The 27,896-nt window shown below is 28.9% G+C and overlaps 1 pseudogene; it reads left to right on the forward strand.

Annotated features, from left to right (window-relative positions):
• LOC142317889 (dynein heavy chain, cytoplasmic-like) overlaps positions 1-27,896 on the forward strand; it is a 61,654-nt pseudogene that overhangs the window by 6,560 nt on the left and 27,198 nt on the right.

Consider the following 27,896-nt stretch of genomic DNA (forward strand, 5'->3'; position numbering starts at 1 on the left):
TGTTTTCGAAATATGAAATTGTTTTCCTTCTTAGTGTGGAAATTTGTAAAACAAGGGGTAGCACAAATTCCTTCACATACACAACAGCAATATCGTGATTCCTTTCTTATATGGTTTCCATAATAACAACACATCTTGTAGGTGCAATTTTTATTCTGTATCGGGAATATACGACAGGAAATGTCATTCTCAGAGGATGAGAGGATCATCTCCTACAGAGAGCCTATGATTTTTGGGAGTGACTTTGATGAATTTCATCATTTTGTTCAATAAGGGGCTTCTCAGAATTGAAGAAGAGTGTACTGGACTGTAAGGTTTAAAAAAAAAATATTAAAATTGTAGCTCCAGCTTTTTAATGTTTTTAGTGAATTACATATATAATTTATAATTTTCTGTTTAAAAGACCATTAGTCGGTTGCTTTAAACTTTCTGCCCTAGATTTTTTTTAAGTTTGATTTTGTTTCATATGAAGCAACTAAAGTACGTCTGGGCACAGTCATGGTAATGTTCTCTGATAGTTTTGATGTCCATTGTACATAAGTTTCTGTGGTATAAATAATTGAGCTGCTTGTGTGTGGCTGACTATCACCTTTATTTCAGTGATAATATCATGTTTATGTATCACTTGTGTATATTTGTTGCATGAAGAAAATATTGCAAAACCTCTTCTTCTCTTTCATTCTTGAGAATGACTAGTGCCATTTTTATTAGTGATGTGTCTAATGTCAGGTCTCGCATTAATCATTCACTTGACAATATTTTATATATATGTATATATATATATATATATATATATATATATATATATATATATACCGACTATAATTCAGTTCTTAAATATTCAGGTAAAAAAAAAGTTACACACAAATAAATATAAATAAAAATTTCAATATATGAAATGTTTTACAGTTTTCAGCGACTTTGTTATTTTTATTATAAATACTTCAATTTTAACTTAGATTGTTTTTATTTTTGAAGATAATGGATGTACCTGTAAAGAATATCTACGTGTATGAAGCATTCCCCTCTAACAGTATCAAACTAGAAACTGAAGATGATACCACAAAGGAAACTTTATTGTTGATTTTACCACATCGCCCTATTGAAGATGATATTACACCTGTTTGTGTAAGTATAATTGATTTATTTTTTGCTTTTTTTGTGTCATATGGAAAGATCATCAGCCATTGAACTATAACATTAAATTATTGATTTTGTGTTTCAGGAAAGTGAATCTTTGCAAGTGAAAGAGGAGCCGATCAATAATGGGTGTGATAATTTTGATGAAGTGACAGATCCTCTTGTGAGTGAAGGGACCTACCTAATTAAATTAGAAGATCATAAAATCAAAAATGAAGCAGTAAGTTAGTTTTACTCGCCCTTTCAGAGTGAATTTTGTAGAGTAGTTATGTGAGTGAAACTTTATGTAAGCACTTAATGTTGATGTTTTAATTTAACTTCATTGCATTTTTTTACAATGTTTTGGTTTATTCTTTAGTAATACATGAACTTTCAAGTACGAGGATCATTACAGTTCTGATGTTTTACTAGACTGATTGATATGTACTGCCACATTGGCCAAAAAGATACTGTTCTTTACTACAATAATGTGCGAGTACACATGTCTCTGATAGTAGTTGCAAAACTCAATGATAATTTACACTTTGACAAAGTCATCTGGAAGCATGTGCTGTATTCACCTGACTTGGCTTCAATTAATTACTTCCTCCTCCCAAATCTGAAGAAATGGCTCATTGGACAAAGATTTATTTCTAATGATGCAAAGGTGAGAGAACTGATTATTTTGCAGAGTTGGACAAATCACATCATACTGATAATATAAAGAAAGTTGGAAAATCTGGGTAAATGAATCAAATTGCAAGAGAATTAAGTTGAAAGTTTAAAAAAAAATTCTTCAAAATCTTCTTGAACAACCGCCATATTTGTTTTAAATTGACTTATAAAATTAATTTTCTCAGAATTAAATTTGTGATGAATGTATTTGCTATTTTGTTATTTTTTGCAACATACACTTTGAGAAAATATAGTGTATAATATATATATATTAATAACAATTGTAATATTATATTAACAGTAAATTCATATAAAAATAAAATTAAAACAATTTTCTTCTTTTTTGGCTAAATTTTGTCATAATACTTGGATTTTTCTAAAATTTTTAGCAAGACAGATTTTAATGGTATTTACTGCCAAAAATATTTATTTTTATGATATGTGATTTGTATATAATGTATTTAATGGTATTTACTGCCAAAAATATTTATTTTTATGATATGTGATTTGTATATAAGTGGTATTATTACTAAGTTCCAGTCAGAAACAAAAAAAAAAAAAAAAAAACATTTATTGGAAATTAATTAGTTTGTAATATGATTTCTTTATCTTTTTTTTTTTTAAAGGAATCTGAGATCTTATTGAATGATGATGTTTCACCACAGGTTAATCCTAATATGAAAAGCAATGAACTTCGAATAAAAGATTTTCACACAGTGAAGACAAAAGATGGGATGGTATTTTATCCATGTCGTGTAAGTATTAGCTATTGGCTATTGTAACAAACATGATTTGTCTCTTGTTAATTTCATTACTGTGTATATATATCAATGTGTTCGTTTTAAAAAAAATGTTTGTAACTGTATTTAGTTTTGTTTAATTAATATCGATTTATTGAGATGATTGTGAATGATAAATGGTCAATGTGTGAGAGCAAAGTGTGTTTTTGAAATTCATTGATGACTGAAATATGTGAATTTTAACCTGTTGATGGAGTTGACATTTTAGCAAGCTTTGGGTGATTTGTTGTTAATTGTATTCAGTGTTCATGTTTCAATATTTATCAGGTAGGCAGTTTAAAGTGGACCTGGCACAGACTAAACATGGTTGTGACGTAAAATCTGTAAATGAAAAGAAAATAATATAAAATCTAATTTTGTGATTACATTAGGAAGACTTAACACATCTACCACATTTTGACAAAAGATATTCGAAGTGATCACTCTGCACATCTGATGCATCAATTCTAAAGTAATATTATTGAGAGTCACCTGATGCAAACTGTTGTCAATGACTTCAGTTTTTTATTGTGAACATTTGCCTTCAGTTATTGATAGTGTAGAACTTGCAACTAGAGAAATCGTCTAGTCAGAATTGCACTAGACAAATCGTGGTGACAAGGAAACCACTCTTCTCAAATATTATTGCATTGAAGCATGAATAGTTTACAACAGACAATAATAGATTAGAGTAGTAATATACACCTCCAATAATAGTGCTAATAGGAGCAGTGTAAAAGGTAACACTAAAATACCTGTAGTTCAAGCTCTCTCAGTTTGGTTTTTAAGTTTCTTGCCCTGTGGGGAAATATATATATTAGTGTTTCTTGCATGCGCACCACTTCATCAGATTTATTTACAAGTTTTTTTTAATGTTTTTAATATATTGTTAAAAGAGGATGCGAATTTAGAAAAATTTTACAAATATATATTTTTATTTTATTTATTATAAAATTATAAATTATAAATAATGTTTTCCAGTTTGATCATATATATATATATATATATATATATATATATATATATATATATATATATATATATGTTGTATTTTTATAATAAAAAAATCAACTTGAACAACCCAAGTACAGAATTATAAAGTAAATGAAATGACACTTACCTTATTTTTTATTCCAAAAGCACCTTTGCATCATCCTTCATCATCAGCTGTATATAATATATTTATATAAAATTACATATCAAACATAATAAAAAATTAGAATATTGTAAATATATAATTTTAATATTATAATTTCAATGTAGTGAAAATATCAAGAAATTTAATTTAAATAATACTAGGTAAAGTTTAGACATTTTTCAGAGATTTTAAACATATAAATACAAAAGATTCCTACTTGACCAACTTTCAGACAGAATATGAAGATGTCACTTAAAAAAGCAGCAACAGATGGCAGCACATTTTTAGATAAAAAAAAGAAATAATCATAATTTTTATAAATAGCGTGATTTAAATCCACTAAGTAATGTAAATTGGCTTTCCAGGTTACATAGCGTAAATTTATTCTATTTATTTTTTTTTTAAATTTAAGTTGTTATTTATAGTAGAATTAGTTATTTTATTTAACTGACTTCATATGTTTTTTATATATGATTGTAGTTTTAATTTTTTATTATGTTTGATAAGTAGTTTTATTTAATTGTATTATATACAACTGATATGCAGGATCCCACAAAAAGGCTTTTTGAATAAAAAATAAAATGTTTCATTTACTTTGTAATTCTTTACTTGGGTTGTTGAAGTTGGTTTTTTATTATAAAAATAAGATATAATGGTACAGAAGAATATGACGTTTTACTATAATCTTCAGAGTGTCCAGTGTAAAAGTATCTAAAAGTACAGCTAAATATTAAGAGAACCAGTTAACATAACTTGGTAACGTTTTTTTAAATAAACATCAACTCTCACCATGTTTTAATGTAAATTTGTCTACTTCAGTGTATGCACCTTTTGTAGCTCTTCAGATGCCTAGACAATAATCTAACTCCTGCCAGGTGTTTAAGAGCATCAGCTTCATTATTAGACGTACACCTTTAAATTTTTTGTTTTAAATCGTCCAAATCTCAAACTTTCTTTGTTACAACTTTTAATGAAATTTCAAGGAAAAAAGTTAGAGAAGTGATATCTGAGAGATCTAGCTGGCCATGCAGTTGGTACTTCATCTGATCCTATATCTAGGGAAGTGTTGTCAGGAATATGGTAACATCTCAATATAAGTGTGTAGGAGCACCATCTTGTTGGAAACTGAATCCGGCAGGAATCTGAGGAACAGGAAAATTCTTAAACAGGTTGAGATAAATGTGCCCTGTCACAGTGGCATCCATGAAAAAAATCAGTCTGATTACACCATTTTTTTCATCATAACTAGACATTAACTTTGGGTGTGTCCGTTTCATTCTTGATTACTGCATGGGGTTTTCAGTACATTAAATTTGACAATGTGTCTTTAACTATCCCGCACATACGAAAAGTTGTCTCACCACTAAATAAGATATCTAACTATAAATAAGAGTTGTAACTTGTATTCTTGCAAACTGAGTGCTTATGGTAATTTTGTGAACAGTAGAAAGAGATATTTACAGTCCATAACTAGGTCGCCTAATAAAGTTAATGGGACGGGCACTGAATGCGTCGCTTACTTGATCCATAGTCTCATCACAACTGATACCTTTGATGATTTCTGTCTCTTAGTCATACCTTGGAGTATATTAAACTTGGACGTAAAAGAATTGATATTCCATTCAATCTGTACAAGCTGTTGAACATGTGTACATGATTGATACTCCATTAACCAAAGCATGCACTGAATGGTTTTTGTAGGATCCACATCTTGATGGACTACAATCGCATTGGAGTCAGCTTGTCTGCACATCATATGCATATTCTACTGACTCTTGAAAGTATACTGAACAAGTCTTTGAGATTTATGCTATCATTTGGGTCTACTAAGAAATTAGGACTGATTTCCTAAATCAGCCCTAATTTCTTAGGACTATATTTCCTAAATATAGGCCATTAGTTTTGGATACCTTTAACCCAGACAATCTGTATATAAAATTTTATATATGTAAAACGTGTTGGTTAGTGTATCTGATCGACATGGATATAGAAGTAATAGATATATTGACCTTTTATTATTAATTTGCTAACTATTTAGTTTTGTTGGTTTTCCACAAACCCGCATATGATAAAGTTTCAGCCATGTGTATAGATATGCAATAGGATAAGTAAAGTTTATTATTACAATAAAAATTACTTGTCAATCATTAAATAATATTCCAAACTATGTTTATTTTGAATATATGTTTAAAATATTCAGTTTTTTATCCATATTTTGCGGCTTTTTACAAAATAGAATAATGTTATTGTAATGGAAATAATTTCACATTAATTCATAATTACTTTTAATTGTTGTTTTAATTTTACAGGTTATTATTGATAAATTAACCATCACTGCAAGTACTAACAATTGTAAGAGATGTGTAAATAATTCGGTATATGGTGGAATTATAAAACAAAAAACCAGTGAATGCAAGTGTGCGAATGGCGATTTAAGAACAGAAAATTTAGTGAAGGATATAAGTAATGAAAATGAGTTACCTCAGCATAAAGGAAAGAAATTGGTTTGTGAATATTGCAATGAAAGATTCAGTTGTAAATGTTATTTAAAGAGGCATGTTAACTGTCATGCTAAAGAGAAAGAAAATAATTCTAACTCTTGTCAAAAGTCTCTTATTCTTGAAAATAAGTTAAAAACACAACTTATTACGCACAACGAAGAGAAAAATTATGTTTGTAACTTTTGTCAAAGGTCATTTAATCGCAAAGACAGTTTAAAATTGCATCTTAATATTCACACAAAAGAGAAGAATTATATTTGTAACTTTTGTCAAAAGTCATTTAATCACAAAAGGAATTTAAAAACGCATCTTAATATTCATACAAAGGAGAAAAATTATGTTTGTAACTTTTGTCAAAAGTCATTTTATAGCAAAGACAGTTTAAAATTACATCTTAATATTCACACAAAGGAGAAGAATTATATTTGTAACTTTTGTCAAAAGTCATTTAATCGCCAAGACAGTTTAAAATTACATCTTAATATTCACACAAAAGAGAAGAATTATATTTGTAACTTTTGTCAAAAGTCATTTAATCACAAAAGGAATTTAAAAACGCATCTTAATATTCATACAAAGGAGAAAAATTATGTTTGTAACTTTTGTCAAAAGTCATTTTATAGCAAAGACAGTTTAAAATTACATCTTAATATTCACACAAAAGAGAAGAATTATATTTGTAACTTTTGTCAAAAGTCATTTAATCAGAAAAAGATTTTAAAAACACATCTTAATATTCATACAAAGGAGAAGAATTATATTTGTAACTTTTGTCAAAAGTCATTTAATTCCAAAAGCAATTTAAAAATACATCTTAATATTCATACAAAGGAGAAGAATTATATTTGTAACTTTTGTCAAAAGTCATTTAATCGCAAAGACAGTTTAAAATTACATCTTAATATTCATACAAAAGATAAGAATTATATTTGTAATTTCTGCGAAAAGGTTTTTAATTGCCTTTCTAGTTTAAAGCGACATCTTAATATTCATAACTAATGAGAAAAATTTCTGTTTGTAACCTTTGTCAAAAATCTTTCAATGAGTTATAATTCAAAAAGATATCTTAGTATCCATATTAGAGAATTGTTATGACCTTTAAAAATCTTATAGTAAGAAACTATATTATGGGAAAAAATGAATATAATTTTTTCAAGTGTGCATAATTTAAAGCAACCATAACAAAATTTATCCATGTAAAGATATGAATACCAATCTGTCGAGGTATTGTTCAACATTGTGGTGGTCGGTGTAAGGGATAATTATTGAAGAAATTATCTGAAGTCGAAACTTGAGCAGTTTTATAGTAGGTAAACAAAAAATTAACGCTTGGCTTAGTTATGGCTACAGAGTACATTTTTAATAATTTTATTACCACTGTAGTAGCACTGCCACTATTAGGTATTGCATCAGAGGATTAAGTAAAATGGCAGTTTTGTAGCCATGGTATTTGTGAAAAATACGATTCCTGACCGGGATTTGAATCCAAGACATCTAGATGAAAACTGAGTCATTACCACTGACTCCAAGGCTACAGACGACTTAAAAAGATTTTAGATTTATATATTACTCTAGAATGTAAAATGCACATGATGATGAATATTTTAAGCCCAGAACCATGTATTATGTCAGTCGGATAACTTGGTTGGTGCTGAGAAATTCTACCATTTCAGGAAAAATATTTGTGAAGATCACTAGTGAGACTTCTTATACAAATCACACATTACATGTGTTTTTCTCAAATGCATTTTCACGAATAACGTTGATCTTGAATTCATTTAAAACCTCATTCTGATTTTGTATTAAAGTTTACTCGCATATTAAAAACAAATAGGAGGATTCCTGAACCTGTTGTCAGTATTGACCTCAAAAACTTTATTTTTAATTTTTCATCAACATGTAAAAAAAATGACTGCTTCTTTCATGTGTCAATTTCTTAAAAAAATTTTCTTATCTTATTTCCTGGTTGTGAGTTATTTTCCTCTCTTTGTTACACACTAACATTGTTAAAAGTGCTCATAAACTTGAATATGAACAGAAACTAACATTTTGAAATACATGTCTCAAATCGTTGTTAATATTTCTATTGGATTCTCAATTATATTCTATTCACAATGGAAAGAGCCTTTGGAAAGTATAGGAGCTGCAAACTTAAACAATAGAGGGCAGAGACTTGAAATGTCAGGTCTCTTACCACACTTTGAATTCGATCTACTTCTGTACCAGTTTAACTCTTTACTGCTATTATTACATTAATGGTATCGTCGATTCACAGCTGACCCAAAAATTGAAATTCTCAATATTACATTTTTTTTTTGGTTGACAAAATTATTGACCGTATTTGCAATGCAAAAACATACAAAGGTGGCTTTTTAGTGGTTTTATATAAAATTTAATTAGATTACCTGATTGTAGCATGTAAAACATCAAATTACTTAATGTACTTTATTTCAAATACCTATCATTGCATTTAAGAAATAAAATATTCAACATAATGTTTAGAATATATATAAATTAATAAAACTAATTTGATCTAAATATATTATATATGATTAAAAATTACAAAAGTATTTTTTAATAAAAAGATTAACATTTTTAATGATTTTTTTTCTTAATACCAACTACTAATGAAAATTTTTTACACGTATTATAAAATAAACGAAGTAATTAAAAATTTAAATAATCAAAAAAATGTTCTATGTGTCATGAAATTTAAAAATGTCTGATTCTTCAATGAAATGTATTTGTAACAATAAATTGTGATATATCAAAACTAATTGAAGACAAATATGAACATAAAAAATTTAAATGAAGACAAAAATTGCAAGATTTTATTCAAGATCTTCATTTTTGCAACCATTTCTTATGATGTTCCACTTCCAGTTCCATCACTTTCGGCAGATTCCTCACATCTTCTTTACTAGAATTAAATATACCAAATAAATACAGTAGTCCATTAAAGCTTTTAATTCAATATTATCAGTGCGATTAACAAAGGAAGTTGCGGAGCAGTAGTTTTAGTGATAATTTAATAATTTTATGTTCTAATATAATGTATAACATTTCATCAGTAAACAGTAATTCCCAATAATAAATTGAATTAATAGAGATGCAAGTTTTTAGCAGTTTCTTTTATTTGAGAAAGATGAGTCCTAATAACATTAGTTCAGTACTCCATTTATAACAATTTTTTTCATAAACAGACTTTTGTCTAATTTCCTCTTCATCAATTCATCGGATACACTCATCGCGTTTTTGTTTTTAATTTCACATACATTGTCAGGACTTTCTATGTCACATTCACTATTGCTATCATATTCACTAAATATAGATTCACAGTCCTACAAATCATCAGTTCATTAAGATATCTTCAATTTCATTTTCATTCAAGCTTTTACTACATTCACAAGACATACTTGTACTCAGTAAACTCTTAATTTGTTAAAAATTTAAAAAATACAATGACGATTTTATTACCAAAAAAAAAGTAACATTGCTACTATCATCGGATTGATTGTGAACGCTTGTAAAAAATATACTAATAAGTTTTCATTGTACATGGCACTATAGCTGGCCTTGAAACACCCTTGAATAGAGTGGACAATGAAATCGGGGAAGTAGCAACTGTCATTGCAACATAGCCAACAAAAATATACCTCTCAGGTTAAAAACGACCAGATGACAGCAATTAAGAGTTAAATGTGTATAACTTTGCAATTATTTTGAATTTATGCTTGTAAATTTACCAAAATATTTTTCAAAATATATAATATCAGAAAATGTAAAAAAATTACATTTTTTTTTAACACCTGAAAAAATTAAGAATCTTTAAGATTAGATCATACTTTGTTGCTACTGGTATATTTTGATACATCTATTTAAGAATTATTTTGTTATATAATTTTTAAGAAATATATTTCAGAAATTACATTTACCATTTCTATTTGAATCTTGCCCGATCTTTTGTAAAGGCAAAAAAATCTCCTCTTAACTATTTTTTTTTTCCACACAGAATCTTGTATTTCTAACCCACACTGATATATTTCCCAATTCTCTCTTTAAAATCTTATAAAACTTGTATTCTCTACAAGTTTTATAAGATTTTAAAGGTTACTGAAAGGAGAAACATTCCTCTGTTATTATTGACTCCACTGTAAATTTTGTCTCCTCTTTTGTGTTAAGGATGAATTGGGGCAGACTGGCCATTCGTGCAGGATTTTTTCTGTCTTCCAAATATTTTCTGTAATAGATCATTGATTAATTAGCTAATAATCATAATTTTAAAAATTACACATTTATTGGGTCCTCACCCGGATGCTTTATTATTTTTTTGAGATCTAATTATTCTTTATTTCTTGTTTATTCGGGGGACTTGAGTTTTCTAGTTTAGTTACTGGTTACAAACAGTTGAGCTTTTTTCTGGATTTTTTAGCAGATTCAACAGTTTTTCAAAATTATTGACTAAAATTTTACTATCGCAAAATAATATTTTTTATTAAATTTTATATGTATTCAATTTTTTATAAAATAAATTTCTTTATGAAATAGAGTATTTTATTATAATAAAAAAATTAGTTTATTATATTTCAGTTTTAGATATGTTTATAATATATAAATTGCGATTAATATGTGATAGGAAATAATATTTTGTTCACAAAGTAAAAGATTTCAGAATTATATAGTCTGATTTTACAATATGTATGTGAAATGAAAACTTAATCTTCCACTTAAATATTTAAGTGGATTAAACTATATTTATATACTCTTATTATTTAAAAATTGTGTTTTTGATTATTTTCATATGTACATTCAAAGTTATTTATTTTTTTAAGCAAATAAAGTTCTACAAAAAACAGATTGCTTTTTTATTAAAAATGTACATGATTCCTTTTCGTAAGAACAGTTGGTTGTATTATATTATGACCAGATGCATTTATCCTGTACCAGTTAGATAATTAAAACTAAATTAAAGCTACCCTCTTTGCCTGATCTACATTGTGAATCTGCATAGTCTTAACTTTTCCGTTTAAATTTTTTAGTGTCCCAGCCATGGGGGTTTAAATGTGGTGGCCTCGCATCAAAAAGTAGATTATTATGAGGTTGTTTCATTTATAAAAATCTCATTTTTCTACATTTAATGGTATGTCATTGTTATAATCTTAGGCATATATGGACAATGTTAATGATAATTTTTTGCAATTTTTTTTTTTTTTTTTGTTTAAACTCATTTTCTCCAGTCTATTTCTTTCCAGACCATCTTCTTTTTCTATTTTCCAACTCGTGATTGAAAATTAACTTTCTAAACAGATCTTGTTTTAAAAAAGTTTCAACAATGCCTACGTCTTGGAGAACCTTTTTAATCGTTTCAGTCTAATTAATTTATTTTGTTTTTCTTTCTGCAGAAATCTATAAATTTTTTTCAGTATTCTATTATTACTTTTTAAAAAGATGAAACAAAAGAAACCGTCTTTCTTTTCTCAGTGCCTAATAAAAAGTTTAGTTTTTTAATAGAATAGTAATGAAATTACAATTACTGGGAAATTATTAATGTTCAGTAATGACACAAATTCATAAAATAGTAAAATATTAGCAGTTAATATAATGTACAATCAAAGATATAAAAAAAAGTGTGGATAGAATTTTTTTGCAAAAATGGATGTTATACACCCTTTTTTCAGCCAAAGTTCTTGTACATCTCTCTCGTATTATATATATGGACAGATAGAATTTAGTAGTACATTGAAATATATTTGGATTAACAGTTTACTAGAAAGTAATTAATGTTGTCAACTGAATTGTTACCTGGCTGAGGTGGGACAGGTGAGCCTTGTTTGTTGTACCATCTAACAGATGACATCATCAAATTATTAATAAAATGACGTATTTGTATATAAAATACAAATACTACGAACTAGTACAATACAATGACTAATATACTAGACCCAGCAGCTGGCAAGGTGAAAACTCTCAGCTCTTGTATTGTAATAAAATATCAATTAAGTATTTGGATTTTAAAATCTGTATAATTTAATACATCAAAATAAAATATGAGAGTTAGAGTTTTGTGGTTTTTTTACAAAACTCTTGATTTGTTAATTACATTTTTTTTTCAGCAAAAGTGGCTGCTGTTATAGATCTTTCTCATATTACAATTCCAAATCTGTACACGTGAGTAGTACACAGAAATACACTCAGTTGCTAATCGGTTCATTTTACAGTAGAATAATGAGATTAACAGTTTTCTTGAAAACTATCAGTGTCCAATAATTGAAATATTAATTAAATAATACATTTATTCTTTCAAAGTGCTTGCACATATCATATCTGTCTACAATCATTTATTTTCTACATCTTCAATTTGATATTTTTCTCTTTCATGTCTCTCTCTTAACTTTGTTTTTATTTTCTGTTTTTCAAAATAGTCCGCAAATTTGTTCATTGTTCTATTTTTAATACTTTTAATGTATCGATACAATTTATTGACTTGAAGAAAACTTTTGTCAATGTACCTCAAAAATTGCTATGGAACTCTTTAGAAGACCAACATATGAATTGTATTTAAGTTAGGTACAACATGCCAAAAGCTGTGTAAAGATAAGAGTCAAGTATTGAGATTTTGTTGTTATTAGTAAAAGTGTGGGACAAAAATGCCTATTACTTCTAATTCTCTTTAAGACAAAACAAAATTTTATCAGTTATATAAACTTTGTTCTTACAAACTGGTAAAAAATATGTGGTATGATGGTAGTCCAGATTGGTGGTGATGAGAATATTCACTTTTATTTGTGGATGGATTTGTTGTTCTAAATTTGACCAACTTTTATTAAAACAAACTTTACTGTAATTGGTTTTCAGATTCAGATTTAATCTAAAACTTTCCACTTAATTTTATTAGGATTCTTATTCCTCTTCTGTTTTGTTGTAATAAAAAGTTAAAATTAATAATGAAGTATAATTAAATACAAAAAAAATAGCCCAATTAAAATATTACATGTTTATTTGTAAATAATTTAATTTAAATAGTATAAATTATTTAGTTTAGCAACTAACTACTTAGTTTTAGTCAGATATGGGTGTTATAGCATATGAAAAATGCTAACCTAACCTGGATTTGAACTCAAAACCTTCTGGATGAAAGACAGACTTGTGTAATACCATGATTTCTAACTGAAACCTAATAAAAACATAGATATATTTTCGTTATTTCTAAATAACTCAAATCATTTTTAATTTAACTTATGTAATTTTGTCATTTTCCCCATTTTCATAAAACAACATTAATCGATTTATAAAAACACTTTTAATACTAGGTTATTACAAACTACACTTTTACTGCCAAATTATATAATTTTATTTAATGTAATATTAAAAATAAAAAAAAACATCAATTTTGGAAATTTATCCAAAAAGTGTATTTATTTACAATTATAAAAAAAATGTTATACATAGTAATTAAAAAATTATCAGTTATATTGTCTTAAATTATATTTTACATAAAAGTTCAGTTTTACAAATTTCCAAAGAAAATAATCAGGGTGATATCCAACCCCCACCCCAGCATAATTATTATGGTCCTACTATTCCTGTCTGTTTTCTTTTACTTAAATTACCTTAAACTTTTTTTAATTTGTAGTAATTTTTCCTCTTCTTTTTTTACACTTAACGAGCTTTCTTTAGCTTGTGGTTTTTTCCAAAGAGTTTTTTACTTAAAAGTCCCTCCTTGTGTAGGTCCTCCTAGGTTCTTGTTTAAATCCTACTAGGATTTTTATAAAAGAACTCTTCGGTGTTGTCTTCTTTTTTGTTCTTTTGTGTACCCTTTTTAATTAAATTTTACTCTGTTAGATTTTCATACAACTTTACTTGTTAAAAGTTCCTCTTCGCTTTAAGTTGTTTTTACTTTCTTCAACCTCTGTTTTTTACACTTAACGAGTTTTCTTTACCATGTAGTTTTTATTTTTTTTACGCTAAAATAAAATCTCTCCTTGTGTATAACGTTTTAAGTCGTATTAGATTCTATATAATAGAACTCTTTGGTGTTGTCTTTTTTGTTTTTTTAAACGTAATGGATTGTTTTTGTTTTTTACTGTAAAACTTTTTCTCCTTGTGTTTAACGGTTTTATTATATAGTTATTTTTTCTCTTGTACTAGTGATATAGTGAAGCTCACTAAATACACTTAGATGTGAACCTTTTTCCTTCTCTGTTTACCTTATTTAATCTCTTACTTTTCTTAATATAGTCAATAAAGTATTTTTCTTCTATCTAATCTCTCTTGATAAGTTGAGCTGTTGTTGTTTCTTTTATATTAAAAAATTGATTAGCTTAAATCTTTTTATGTAAGCGTTATGATGTAGCAAAACTTAAAGTAATATACTTCTACATGAAATGCTAATAAAATTAAATTTGAAATAAATTGATCGTTGTTCAGTTATTATTTAATCATTGTTAAATATAATTGACTTTTTTTTAGTTTTACTGGCAGTAACTGCTATGATCATTAGCCCAATGGAAAATATAGTATATGAATAATTTCATACCTGATTTCTTAATTTTTTTACATGATTTAGTTAGATTTCATAATAAAGTTAGCGATTGTAAAGGGTACAATGATTCGATTTCTGAAAAATTTCTACATATTTTTGCGTTTCACATCCCCCCAGACACCAAAACCACCATCAGCTCAAAAATTTATATATATATATATATTTCACTTTCAAATTGTTACTTAAAAATAACTTGTCACAAAATCTCAGTTAAGTTCATTAACGTATAAAATCAGAAAAGGGGGGTGCATTTTTGAAATAACAAAATATCACTATAACTTAATTATTAAGAAAAATATAGAATTCATTTACAGTTGTTACTACTCTATCGATAAGGGCCTAAAACATATATAAGTAAAGTTTTTTGATATCGCCAACCATTGGCCCAGGGTGTGTAAAAATGTAGTTTTGAAGATAAAAAGTTACACCCTCCCTAGGCACAGTTGGCAATCGACTGTTCCTAGGCACAGTAGGCAATCGGTTTAAATTAGTTGTTAGTGCTCTAAACATTACCTAAAACTTCTGTTCTTTAAGAATTTTTGATATGACCTACCCTTACGACAAGGGATGACCAAAATGCTCCTGAAGTTGTAAAAAGATGGGGCATGTTATATCCTAAACATGTGAAACTTTTTTCACATGCAACTATCGTCATATTGAGTAAATTTGCAGTGTTTCTTAACTTTAAGGTGGAAATCTTTTTTTAACACTGATGAAATCTACCTCTGCCTTCCAGCGTGCGGAAGGGATTTTTTTTTATTCAAATATTTATTTAATCCCTGGTTCAGATGTTTATTTAAACATTATAAATTGTCTGATATTTTACATTATTCATGCATGTGAAACACCACTGTATATATTAAACATGTGAGGTGTTTGCATGTGCAGTATTCATTCAACCCAGATGTAAGGTTTTTTGAAAACATTTTTTTTTTCAGATGGCTTAGGATTTTTTTAAAAGTATTCAGGTTGTTAGGTGGATTTCCCCCAATCAGCATATTACACAATCTCCTTCTGGACATGGTGCTTCACAAAATTGGTTAACAGATTTGGTTATTACTTCAACTTGTTTCTGGAGTGTAGGGCCATTGATGATGTGTTTTATAGTTTGCTCCAGGTACAAAGCTGAACATACTAAAGCAGTAAAAAGCTTGCGAGAATCAATTTTGTTTTTGATCTGCAACTAAATTGGAAGACCAAAAGGTAGTGGAACATAGTTGCTGGCTTCCTTAGATTCTTAGCCCTGCGGAGGATGGCTGAGTGTGTCTGATGCTATTATAGAATAGCAACCTGTGTAGCTAGGGGCCTGCCTGGGTGCTTACTACCTACCAAGGTAGGTGTTTTGGCATGACGTCCCAGTAAGCTTAGATATTTGGTGTAGGATGAGAATGGATCTTTGGATAAATGTGTGATGAAGCTGCAATATGGGAGGCTGTAGGCATTACCCTGCTTATGAAAGCAGACCAGAGCAGAGAAAAATAGGGTAAGTTTTCATTAGAAGCTTATTAAATTTGTGAATCTGTTTCTTGATTTTTGAGTAAACAAGAAGACTTTGAATAAATTGAATTGCAAGACAGAATTATTTTTGCGATCAACATTTTGTTTTATAACACAAAACATAATTGGTGTGAGAGTAGTACTTTTGGTGTCTAAAGACTCAACCAAGTAATGATCTGAGTGCACATTCTAATTGAAGTTAGATAAGGGAAGAATTTTTGTGTGAAACCTTCAGTGTTAGAGGAAGGCATGGGGATCACACTTCTGCAAATCGATTTATTTGTTTGAGAGTTCTAAGTTATGGTAGGTGGATTATGGTTGGAAGAAAGCAATGGTAAGTTGTGTAAATACAATGATGGAAGTGTCTGCAGAGGCATTTGCATTGTTGGCTTCCTGACAGAGGCCAGACTGATTACTGTGAAGTGTTAGCTGTTTAAGAGGGTCTAAAAGATGACCTCTGGTGAAATGGTAAAACCCATAAGGACTAGGAACGGAGGGGGATATGTGGGGAGGGACTAGGATTATCACAAGGCAGAGGGGGTCTTCCCCTATGGGGGTCAGGATGTGGTAAAGAGCTTGAGGTGTACTGCAAACCGCTTAAAAAAATAAATAAATGACTGACAAAGTACACTGCACAACAATGAAATAAATATAGTAAACAGAGAACTAACACTTCTGTTAGCCATTAAGTTAAAATAAAATTAATCAAGTACATTTAATTTGGTTTAATAATTAATTTTATTTCATTTCTAATTTTTACATTTTTCATATGTAAAAAAAAAAAAAAAGTAAAATAACTTTGGTGTATAAATAATAGAAACACTTTTTTTGGAAACACAGTACTATGTACATTTCTATAAATGTAAATAATATTCTACCAGGGTCAGGTCATTGCAAAACCTACAGCCGTGACCCCTTCCAGATACCTGATTCTCAACACAACATCATATGCGACGTTCCACAGCAGAAGACCGAGAACCGAGCCCTGTGCGACACATCACCCTCCAACTCATGGGTAATTTGCATTACTTCAGAGTTGGCGGCTACATACCTACGGGACAGGTACAGATTTATGATCCGCTGGAGTACACACTTGCACCACGTCTCCCCACTTCATCATGAGTCACTCGCCAGGGCAGGCTATAGCAAGCATTTTCAACAACCGGAATCATCCTGATATGCTAGGATCCAGCAGCAGCCTCATCGACCAGCTTCATTACTCGGTTGAGAGAATGCACTGTGAACCTACCTTTGCGAAAACCATACTACCTACCCTAGCATGCAACTCAGTCGTCAATCTACCCACAAGAAGGCGCTCGAATAGCTTATCAAGTGTACTCGGTAGGCACAAAGGACGGTAGCCAGTGACATTTACTTCCTGATTCCTACCCTTTTCCAATAGCACCAACCAAGCAACTTTCCAAGCATCTGGCACAAAGTCTAAGCACAAAGTGTAAGCAGTAGTTAGCAGCATCTTGTAGCTTTTGCGGGACTACATTGACCAGGTCAATAAATCCCTTTTATTAAGTCAAAATTGTATTGCTTGTAGCAAGTTTTTCATGATTTTTGAGAAGTTATAATTTTTTTATTGGCACAGTACACAAGAAACTATTTTATTTTCCATAAACATCTACAAAAACACTGCAATCAGTGCAAATTTGAAATTTTTATTACCAGCCCATCAAAATTATTTGAAGCCAAAACTTAAATCATGTAAAAAGATTAGTTTTCAAAAATGTAGGGTTAAGTATTATATCACTATTGATATTATTTGTGGTAAAACTACTAACAATACCTACATGTAAAAAAATAATTCAAACTGTACTACTACCACTACAATAATTATTGTAGTTAGTTATGTAGTTAATTTGATCAAATTTTAACTTTTTTTAATCCCATGTTGCTGTATTTATTTTATGTTAACCATTCATTTTTAATTGAGCACGATAGATATTTTTTATGTGTGTAAACATGTAAATTTTGCTGTTATGTGATTGTATTTTTGTTATACCGTATTGATGTTTTTATGAAAAATTTTAAGTGATTTATGTATACTATAATATGTGGTAGTTTTTCATATTTATAAAATAAGAATTAGTTTGATTATTTAATATTCCAGTCCGAAACCATATCATTGTATACAAAGAGATTTTTGTTCATCTTGTACATATGAAAAGATAATTTCTAAATTATCATGTAATCAGTACAGATTCATTAAGGTGTGAAAAAATAATTATGTAAATGAATTATCATAAATCTCTGTATGCATGCACCAAACATATTATACAAAGGTTTTACTGGTTATTTGTTTTTAGCATACACACATAATGTATACTGCAGGTTATCTTATTATTATAGATAACACTGAGATAGTATTTAAGTGTTTATGTTAAAAATTGTAATAAATATTAATTTATTGTTTTAATAATTAGTTTATGATTATAAAAAAATATTAAAATTAATAGATTGCACCCAAGATTTTATATAGATATATATATTTACATGTGTACACATATATGTATGAATGAATTAAGTACTTAATGTTTACAAGTTATTGATAATTAAATGATTTTTTTTTTTTTAATTTTCATTGTTACTGATAAGCAGTTTCAAATTTATTTAATTACAATAGTTTTGTACTGAATAAAACATGGAGATATAAATTTCTTTTTAATAATAATCAGTATACGCTGATTTTGTATGGTTTTGATGCACAAAAAAACCGAGATCCTCATCAAGTTGATTTCTCTGAGAGTAATTTTATTACACAGCCAACGTTTATCGATAAACAAAGTGATCAGTCGCTGTGTGGAATACACCTGTCTTCATTTCATTCTCCTTTGTAAAGCTGTTAATTAGATATATAGCCATTTCCAAGAATGGCTGTATTAGGTTGTTAAACAAAAGTAATAGAAACTTTGGGACATATACGGAACTTTTACTTTGAGTTACTACTTAATAGATTTTAGATTCTTAAGAAATAAAAACTACATAGGGGGTAATTTAGTGACCCACTGGGTTGGTCTAGCAGGTGAACTCTTCATCGCAAATCAGCTGATTTTGAAGTTGAGCGTTCTAAGGTTCAAATCCTAGTAAAGGCAGGTTACTTTTATAAGGATTTGAATACTAGGTCATGGATATCAGTGTTCTTTGGTGGTTGGGTTTCAGTTAACCATACAAATCAGGAATGGTTGATCTTAGATTGTACAAGACTAACTTCATTTACATTCATACATATCATCCTCAGAAGTAATATCTTATGGTGGTTATGAAGACTAAACAGAAAAAAATGATGGGGTAATTTAGTACCTTTCGTTGATAAACAACATAACCTTTCTGCAGTAATACGGGCTGTACTACTGTACCAAACTGGCAAGACTTAATTCCAGGAACACTTGACTTGGTATCTGCTCTCACATAGAAACCTCAAGCTGGGGTCACTGTGACTTAGTCTTTTGATGGAGGCCTCCTTCTATCTGTCTCCTTAATCCTGTCTTCCTACGTCGTGTGTTATGGGGAATTGGCCTTTCTCCTAACAGTCTTCCAAGCATCCATTCCTCTTCTTTGTTTGAAGAACAGTGTATATATAGCTTACAACTGCCATCCAATTTTTTCTGTAATGCAGCATCTTCTCGATAACGCCGTCAGGACTGAAGCTGCCTATCATGTCTTTAAGATCTCGTCTCGTTCTGCCACTGATTGCACACAAAGAATGAGTGTTGTATATCGTATGTTATCATTCTGTGTAAACAGGCGTGGAAGTAGCCTATTTACACAGAAATTATTTTTTTTTATTTACACAGTAGCCTATTATTATTTTTTGACAGAAATTGGATAAGGTAGAAGTTCACCTTTCCATGCTGTCGCTCAACCCATTGCTTCACCTTCTTTATCAGTTGACAGTCCATCTGCCCCTTTCGTCCTTTTTCCACCTCTGCTGCCAAAATACTCAGGTTATTTTCCAGGCTTCCGTTTTAGCCTCATTCCCTCCTGTTTCTTGCTCGGTGAGATGTTTCAGCCTTCTTTTCTTTGCTAGGAGGTCAATTGGGATTGCCCTAGATATCACAAGTATTGCAGTTTCAGAGACTGTGCAGTATGCATAGGCAATCCTTAGTGCTCCTTTTCTTTGAACTTGGGTTTTACTTTTTATGTTTTTTCTGATGTCCATCATAAATCTCCCCATGTCTCTGCCCCATATAGGTTGATGGACTGGGCAGTCAATATAAGAAGCCTTTGCTTGGCAGGACTAGGTCCCCTGACAGTCGGCATGATTAAGCTTAGACCCACCACCCTCATCGATGCTCTGTCCACCACCAGCCTAAGATGGTTTCAAAATGTGAGCCTCCTGTCCAACATCACTCTTAGGTATTTAACTGATTGTTTCTTCTGAATTTCTTTGTCTTGTACCTTCATGCGGATGATTGTGTCAATCTCCTTTCTTGTTAACCATACCATCTCTGTCTTGGCGGTCGTGTGCTCCAATCCATGCTTTTCCAACCAAGAGCTCTGGAAAAGCCTACTTGGTTTAGCCTCATCCGATTAAGCTCTGTAGTAATTCTCCATGAATTACTACTTCATGATTTTGTCTGATGGCATATTGGTTTGTTTGAAACCTGAAAAAACTAATTATTATAGAACCCAGTGGGTTAATTTAGCTTAATTATCATAAATCCTTATTCAAATAAATACTTTAATAAATATAGTATAGTATTCAAATCACTAAAGCACAACTAAAGGTTTTTTTTGTATTCAGTTACTTTATTCAGTACAAGTCTATATTTCTATTGGTAGTTTATTATTTTAACAGCATTATTTTATGTAATTAAGAATTGTACTACTGTAATGGAGTAATTAAGAATTAATTTTTAATTGTATATTTATGTTAAATGTAATCTGTGTTATTTGTTATTGAATAAATTATTGTTATTAATTATATAATAATTAATGTTAAATATTCGTTTACCTATTGTTAAGTAAGGCCTACTTATATATTTATATCACCAATTATGATCATTAAATCTATTTATGATATATTGTTATATTGTTTTATAATTAAAAAAAATAATAAAATTATCACAATGATTAACAAAAATAAATTATGATAATGCGTTTTAAAAATTAAATATCAATCTTTTTTCAATGTTGCTAGATGTGTATAAATTATTAGCTCACTTCTTTGGTTAGTTTTAAAAAAAATATATATATAAAACTTTTTGGAGAAGTTGTAATATAATGTGTGCTTTATCAAATTTTCTTTTATGATGTTATAGATTATGTTTATGACTATTTTAAAGTGTTGTTTTTACAGCATGATATAATTTGTATTTTGTTGGATTTAATTCCCATTTTTACATTTTCATTGTTTTATCTTTTTTTTAGTGTATTTCTATCCTCTACTAAAATAACTATTATATTAGAAAAAGTGTGCATTAATTCTATTTTTATTTATTTTTTAATTAACATGTGCCAAATAGTCAACTGGCTGTCCAGTTAGAATGAATAAACGCTTTATATTTGTTTATAATATTACAGAATCAGAGGGCGTGACCTAGTTTTATGTGATGTAGACTTTAAAAATTACAGATTCCCTTATTGGAGTACCATAAGTTATTATTGGAGTTTAAGTTGTTAAACTCCCTAAATTTGACCTTATATAATCCAATAGCTACTCTATTACTATTTTGGCTTTCTCTGATATCTTCAAATAGGAAAAACTAGTTTCTGATCAATTCCACAGTTGGAGTCATGACTATATTTAACTTCAATAAAGAAGCATCTTCCTCATCAATAATGATTGGAAGCAATTTTTATAATATCTTTATGAAAGAAAAAGGATGTAGGATAAGAAGGAAATGGATGATTAGATGAAGGATCTGGTTGAGGTAAAAGTAGATTACTATCTTAGTTAGGGTCAAGAAAGATGAGTGTTAATGTTGTAGCAACTGATTAATTTTCCATGATTAACAATCCAGAAAAAAAGAAGTCCAAAGAATGTAGTATTGGAAGAACCCGTAAGAGGATCATTCATCCTTTGGGATATCAAAGTAGTTACCGTTTTGCCTAGGAACATACATAAATTAATTTAGTAGTGAAAATGTAATTTTCATCTAACAGAATTGTTCAAACTATACTGAAAATGCAATTATTTATTTCTTGGTAAAGATGTTTTAATATAACCCCTTATTAATAATTTTTTAATCTTTTAAAACTGTTTACCCTTCAGTTTTTAAGTTTTATTCTTTAAAACAGTTGTTGTTAACAAATAATGAGGATAAATAAATTCATCTTGTCTTCAAACAAAAATTGTTTTTCAAAAGAATGAATGAATAATTATTATCATGATGCATATTTAGCTGATTTTGCATAGCATTCTTTTTTTTTTGGCTCGAAATGTTATGTACAGTTATGCTACTTGAAACATATATGTACTATATGAAACATTTAAAATAATTGCTATTAATAATTTTCCAATTATATACGTAAGATAGTAACATTACTTTTGCAAGAGAATGATGTTACTCCTCTTGCTTTGAATGCCGCGTTAGATGATAAAAATAAGGAGGATTGTATTAAAAAATTTCTTAGCGATTCACAGGTTTCTGCCCTTTTTATTCAGCGTAGTTCTTCTAAAGGTACGTTAAAATTTTTGTGTTCTAATGATCTCTGTGTTTAATCTAACATTTATGTAACCTTATTTTCCTTGCTTGATAAAATATTTTGCATACAACTTATGTCTTATGTCAGAGTTGAAATATATATTTATTAATAATAAGTTTTTGTAATTTTATAAAGTAATGTAATTGAATTTAACCAAATACGTTTTTGGTCAAGTTAGTTCGTGTTTTATAGTCTAGGTCGATATATTACACTCGAGATATCTGTTAAAAACAGTTTTTTAATGTAATTTTATTGGTTTAATCGCTACTGATGTAATTAATTTTGTGTTTTCCATTTTATGGTAGTATTGATTTTTAAACGCTAGATTTATTTTTCTGTATCGGTACAGATAGGCCTGCTTGTTTTAAATATATGCTTGTTTATAAAATCATTACGGGTTAATTTTCTAAATGTGAATGTTTAGAAGTTAAAAAAATTATTTCATGTATGTGTTATCCCTAAAATGCTCTTATAAAACTTCTGTTGGTAATATTTTTTACACCTTAAAAGTGTAAAACTCTACATCTTAAAAGAATAAGTTTCTCCTTATTAACTGAATTTACACAAAGTTGTGTAGAATTGCATTTTAATAAAAAAGTTATATGTAAGTTTTTTGCTCTTGCCCAATTTGAGTTTACAAACTGTAACAAATTAAGAACACGTCTTATTTGTACCAATTACAAGTTGTTCTGCTTATTTAATTGATAAACAAGTTAGCAAGTGTAAAAGTTTATTTTTATTTAAGATTGTTGATAGTTATAGAAAAGGCATTAAATTGAACAAGAACAGTGAAATTAGAAATGAATTAAGTTGTAAATTGAACAAGAACAGTGAAAGTAGAAATGAATTAAGTTGGACATGTTCAATTATTTCATTTTTTCATTCCGTAACAGCTGGTATTTCTGAATGGCAGTTCATCATATCGGTATTTATTCTGCAAAGTAGGTAACCTTGATCCAGATTTTTTTTGTCACTATTATAACCATGTGATTTGGCACAGGTGGTAGATCTGTTTCTTCTGTATATATAAAGAAGAATGTTTGTGTGTCTGTTTCATACAGATATGCAGTTTACTTCGATCGTGATGAAATTTTGCACAGTAACAGTTCCAAACAAGAGGAAAATTCAAAATTATTACCTTGTTTAGAAGAAGCAGGAATAAATAGACTGTATAGATTAATATGTAGTGTTCATGAGAATGGAGATGTACCCTAGAGATTTTGGAAAAAAATAGTGTAGTTGTAATCATACTAAGTAGGCGGGGTGTGAGAACTGTCACATTATCAGTTAAACATCTCTTTCATTAAAATGTTCACTTGGCTAATTTACAGGTCAATTTAATGTGTAATGAAAGGTGCCAGAAGAAAACCATATAAGAGCATGGGCCGAAGGAAAACTATTCTGGCCCTGAGATTATTTGTAGAAGGAGGCGTGAGAAAAATAAAAACACTAATATGTTTTTTACATTTTTCAAATTTACATCTGTAAATTTGTAGAAGGCATATCAGACAATGTAAGATGGGAAAAATACAGGTGCACAGAAAAAAATATCAGAGTTTTAAAGCTATTTAATATCTCTTAACTTTGATTTACAATAATGAATCGCAAATAAAATGAAAGCATAACTTACATTTTTTCCCTATTAGTGTTCAATGTGACATATCCACTCATAGGAAAGTTTATCCCATACTTTGATTAGCATGCTAATGAAAGTAATGGAGTAATGAAAGGGACAGCTAGTTTAATTCTGTTCTTCAAATTGGGTAGCTCAGAGGTAGTGGAGGCACAAACACAAGTTCCTCTATAAAACCCCAAAGGAAAAAAATTACATGAGTCCAGATTGGTTGATGTCCGAGGAAGCCACTGTAAACAAACTCTGTTATTGGGTCCATGCCGATTGATCCAGTGGCATTAAACCAGTTCTGTGTAGTCTTGCTAGTGAGGTGGTGCACCATCTTGTTGCCAAATAAAATTCTCTGGTTCATCTTGCAGTTGAAGAAAGAGCCATGTATGCAGCATAAGCAACTCCAGCTATGCTGGCTTCAGCAAAAATGAACATTGCATTGTAAGAGTTCATGAGTATTTTCTGACCCCTCCACATACGGATATTATGTGTAACCTTTCCAATAAGATGAAATATTGACTCAGCACTAAACACAATTCTATCAAGCTCAGTTCATCATGCTGCAACATTTTGATTGCAAAGCATAGTGTGTAGGCTTCAAAACTGGTAACTAACTAAACAGTTTGGACTGCATATGTAAGAGTTTCTTTAAAACATTCCATACTTTGATCACTGGCATGGCTTGTTCATGGTCAGACTTCCCAACAAATTTTCTTAGGATTGTGCTGGAAAGGTTCTCTGACACGGTCAACATTTTCTTCAGACCCCAGTGGTTGTTGTTCTATATTCTTCTTTCTTGTAGAATGACAATTAAACTTCCTATGGAACACACGTTGAAATGTAACTAGAGATTCACATTTAGCAAATTGTAAAACAAAGTTTTCTGTTCACGAGTTGCCATCTTTGTTAGTGGTGCTGTTAAGTGGAAAGATAAGGAATCAGCCTATGTTCATGTACAAAAATAAAACTGTTTTGATTTTAGCCTTCAACCAACACTGTACACCACATCCCAGAGATAAAAGAAATTAAAACACAAACATTCTTTCTGTATACCTAGTATTTTAAAATTTTAAGGAAAATGGAATAAAATATAAGAAAGAAAACTTTACAATCGATAACAAGAATCAAATAGTTTTAAAAGAGTCGGTGATGAAAAAAGAAAACCTCTGATTAATAAAGGAATATGATGAGGTTGCATCTTATCACCATTACTTTTTCAAATTGCATACAAAAATAATACAGTTATTAATAAATAAGTCTATAAACAATAATTAAAAGAAAAATTTGCATGGATTAATTATCTAGGGGAAAAAAGTAAAAACATCAAGATTCACTGGTGACATTTTCCTTTTGGCATGAAAAACATGTGAATTAAAAAAATTTCTGAATGACTTGAATTTGTTGCTGGGTAAACACTTCATTTTGAAAATAAATAAGATTAAAACAGACAGTGGAATATGACAGAAAGGAAGGTAGTAGAGAACTAAATATTAATATATTTACCAGAAGTTGAGAATCTTACAAGATATGGATTAAGTAGATAAGCAATCAAAAGAGACTATGTAAAGAAAATGTTTATACAATAAAGTAATCTGTTAGTATCTAATATTAGACAGGTTTTCGTAATATTTATGTGCACTTATCATAAACTATAGACAATAGGGATTGCAATCTTCATAGACCTGCTTTTGCTAGTTTTATTTAAATCTATAAGCTATAACATTTACTAATTTATTAGAATACAACAAACAAATTTTTAGTTGTAATTTTGCAAAAAATAAATTTTCTTTCTTAACTTAAATAAATTTGTCTTTAATTTTAGTTATACTATGTTCTTTTTCTTGAAAGTCAGTACTATATATTCAAGAATTTTAGTGTTTGTATTTACAACCTGAACTAAATTGTGTGATAAAATATTGTTAATAAACTTATTTCAAAACGTTTTTGGTCATTTTTACGACCATTTTCTATGATTGGTGCTGCCAATCATAGAGAATGGTCGCAAAAATGGAGTTCCTTGCTGCTTTTGAAAATGAACAAAATGTTAATTTTTAACTTTTATTGTTGTTGACCAATAATCTACTTATTTCTGTTAGAAGATGAAGGAGAGGGAAGTGAAAGCGATGATGATAAGGATTTGTCAGTTTTTTATATATCTAATGAAGTCCATTTCACTAATCCAAAGATGACAAGGTGAGTAAAAGCAGTAGGTTTTTTCTGTTGTTATATTCTTATAGTTAATTTGCTTTCTGAGCTATTTTTCATAAATAGACTTTTTGTTTTTAAATTGAGTGAGTATAGTTAGTAATCAACTGATTCTAATTAGATATGGTATATATTATCTTTGTTCCATTATTTTAATACATAAAGCTTTGACTTAATTTTAGTGTTATCATTTAGTAAAAATGAATATGAATGCTTTTAGATTACACCCAAAGAAGTTATGGGATTTTTTTTCAAAAACTATGAAACTAGCCTAATTTTTTGAGATAAAATTGACATGTATATATTTTTTTGTTAATCTCTGTTATTTTGCTTCCAATGAAAAACTTCCTTGTGTATGTACAATAAATTCAGAAAATGGTACTTTTTTGGTTTATGCCACCCAAAAATTCTTGCCCAAATCAACTCAGAATCACTCAAAAATAATTATTATATTGAAAAAAACAATTTTTACGTGAGAAAAAATTGAAAAAGTTTTTTTTGTCAAAAAATTCTTTAATATATTTTTTGGGTATTAAATAAAGGGAATATAATAATTATTTTTTTGTAAATTCCTTTGACCAGCAGTAAAAACATAATAATAGTATTAAATGATTGTGTATCTTGTAATGATGTATTATTGCGTAAACAAATTTCTGATCGACAAGTTTGTTTTTAGCATAGCCACCTATCACGTCCATTTAAATTCAATTTCATTAGTTGTACTCATTCAATATAACCATTTACATATATCTGTAATAAAATATACTGTTTAATTACCAAATAACTTATATATAATATTAATGTGTTAATTAGCGAGCGAAGTGAGCTACCCTTGACTACTTAACATAGTAATGTTTTCAGTGTTTTAATAAATTCAATAATTTTGCTATTATTTATTATTTAAATAATCAAATCATTACTGTTAATTAGTTGAGGTTAGTGAGTGTAAGTTAAGTTTTTTTAATTTATATCTATAATTATAACAATAATGCTTAAAAAATTTTGAGTTGATTTGGGCAAGAGTTTTTGGGTGGCATAAAATGAAAAAAAAATTTTGGGTAGCATAAAACGAAAAAGTACCCAGAAAATTATGTTGACTGAATTATTTAGCTAGTTGTAATTAATAATAATGTATTATAATAATTAATTATTTTGCAGA

Source organism: Lycorma delicatula, chromosome 1 (genome assembly GCF_047948215.1).
Source record: "Lycorma delicatula isolate Av1 chromosome 1, ASM4794821v1, whole genome shotgun sequence".
NCBI classification, from domain to species: domain Eukaryota; kingdom Metazoa; phylum Arthropoda; class Insecta; order Hemiptera; family Fulgoridae; genus Lycorma; species Lycorma delicatula.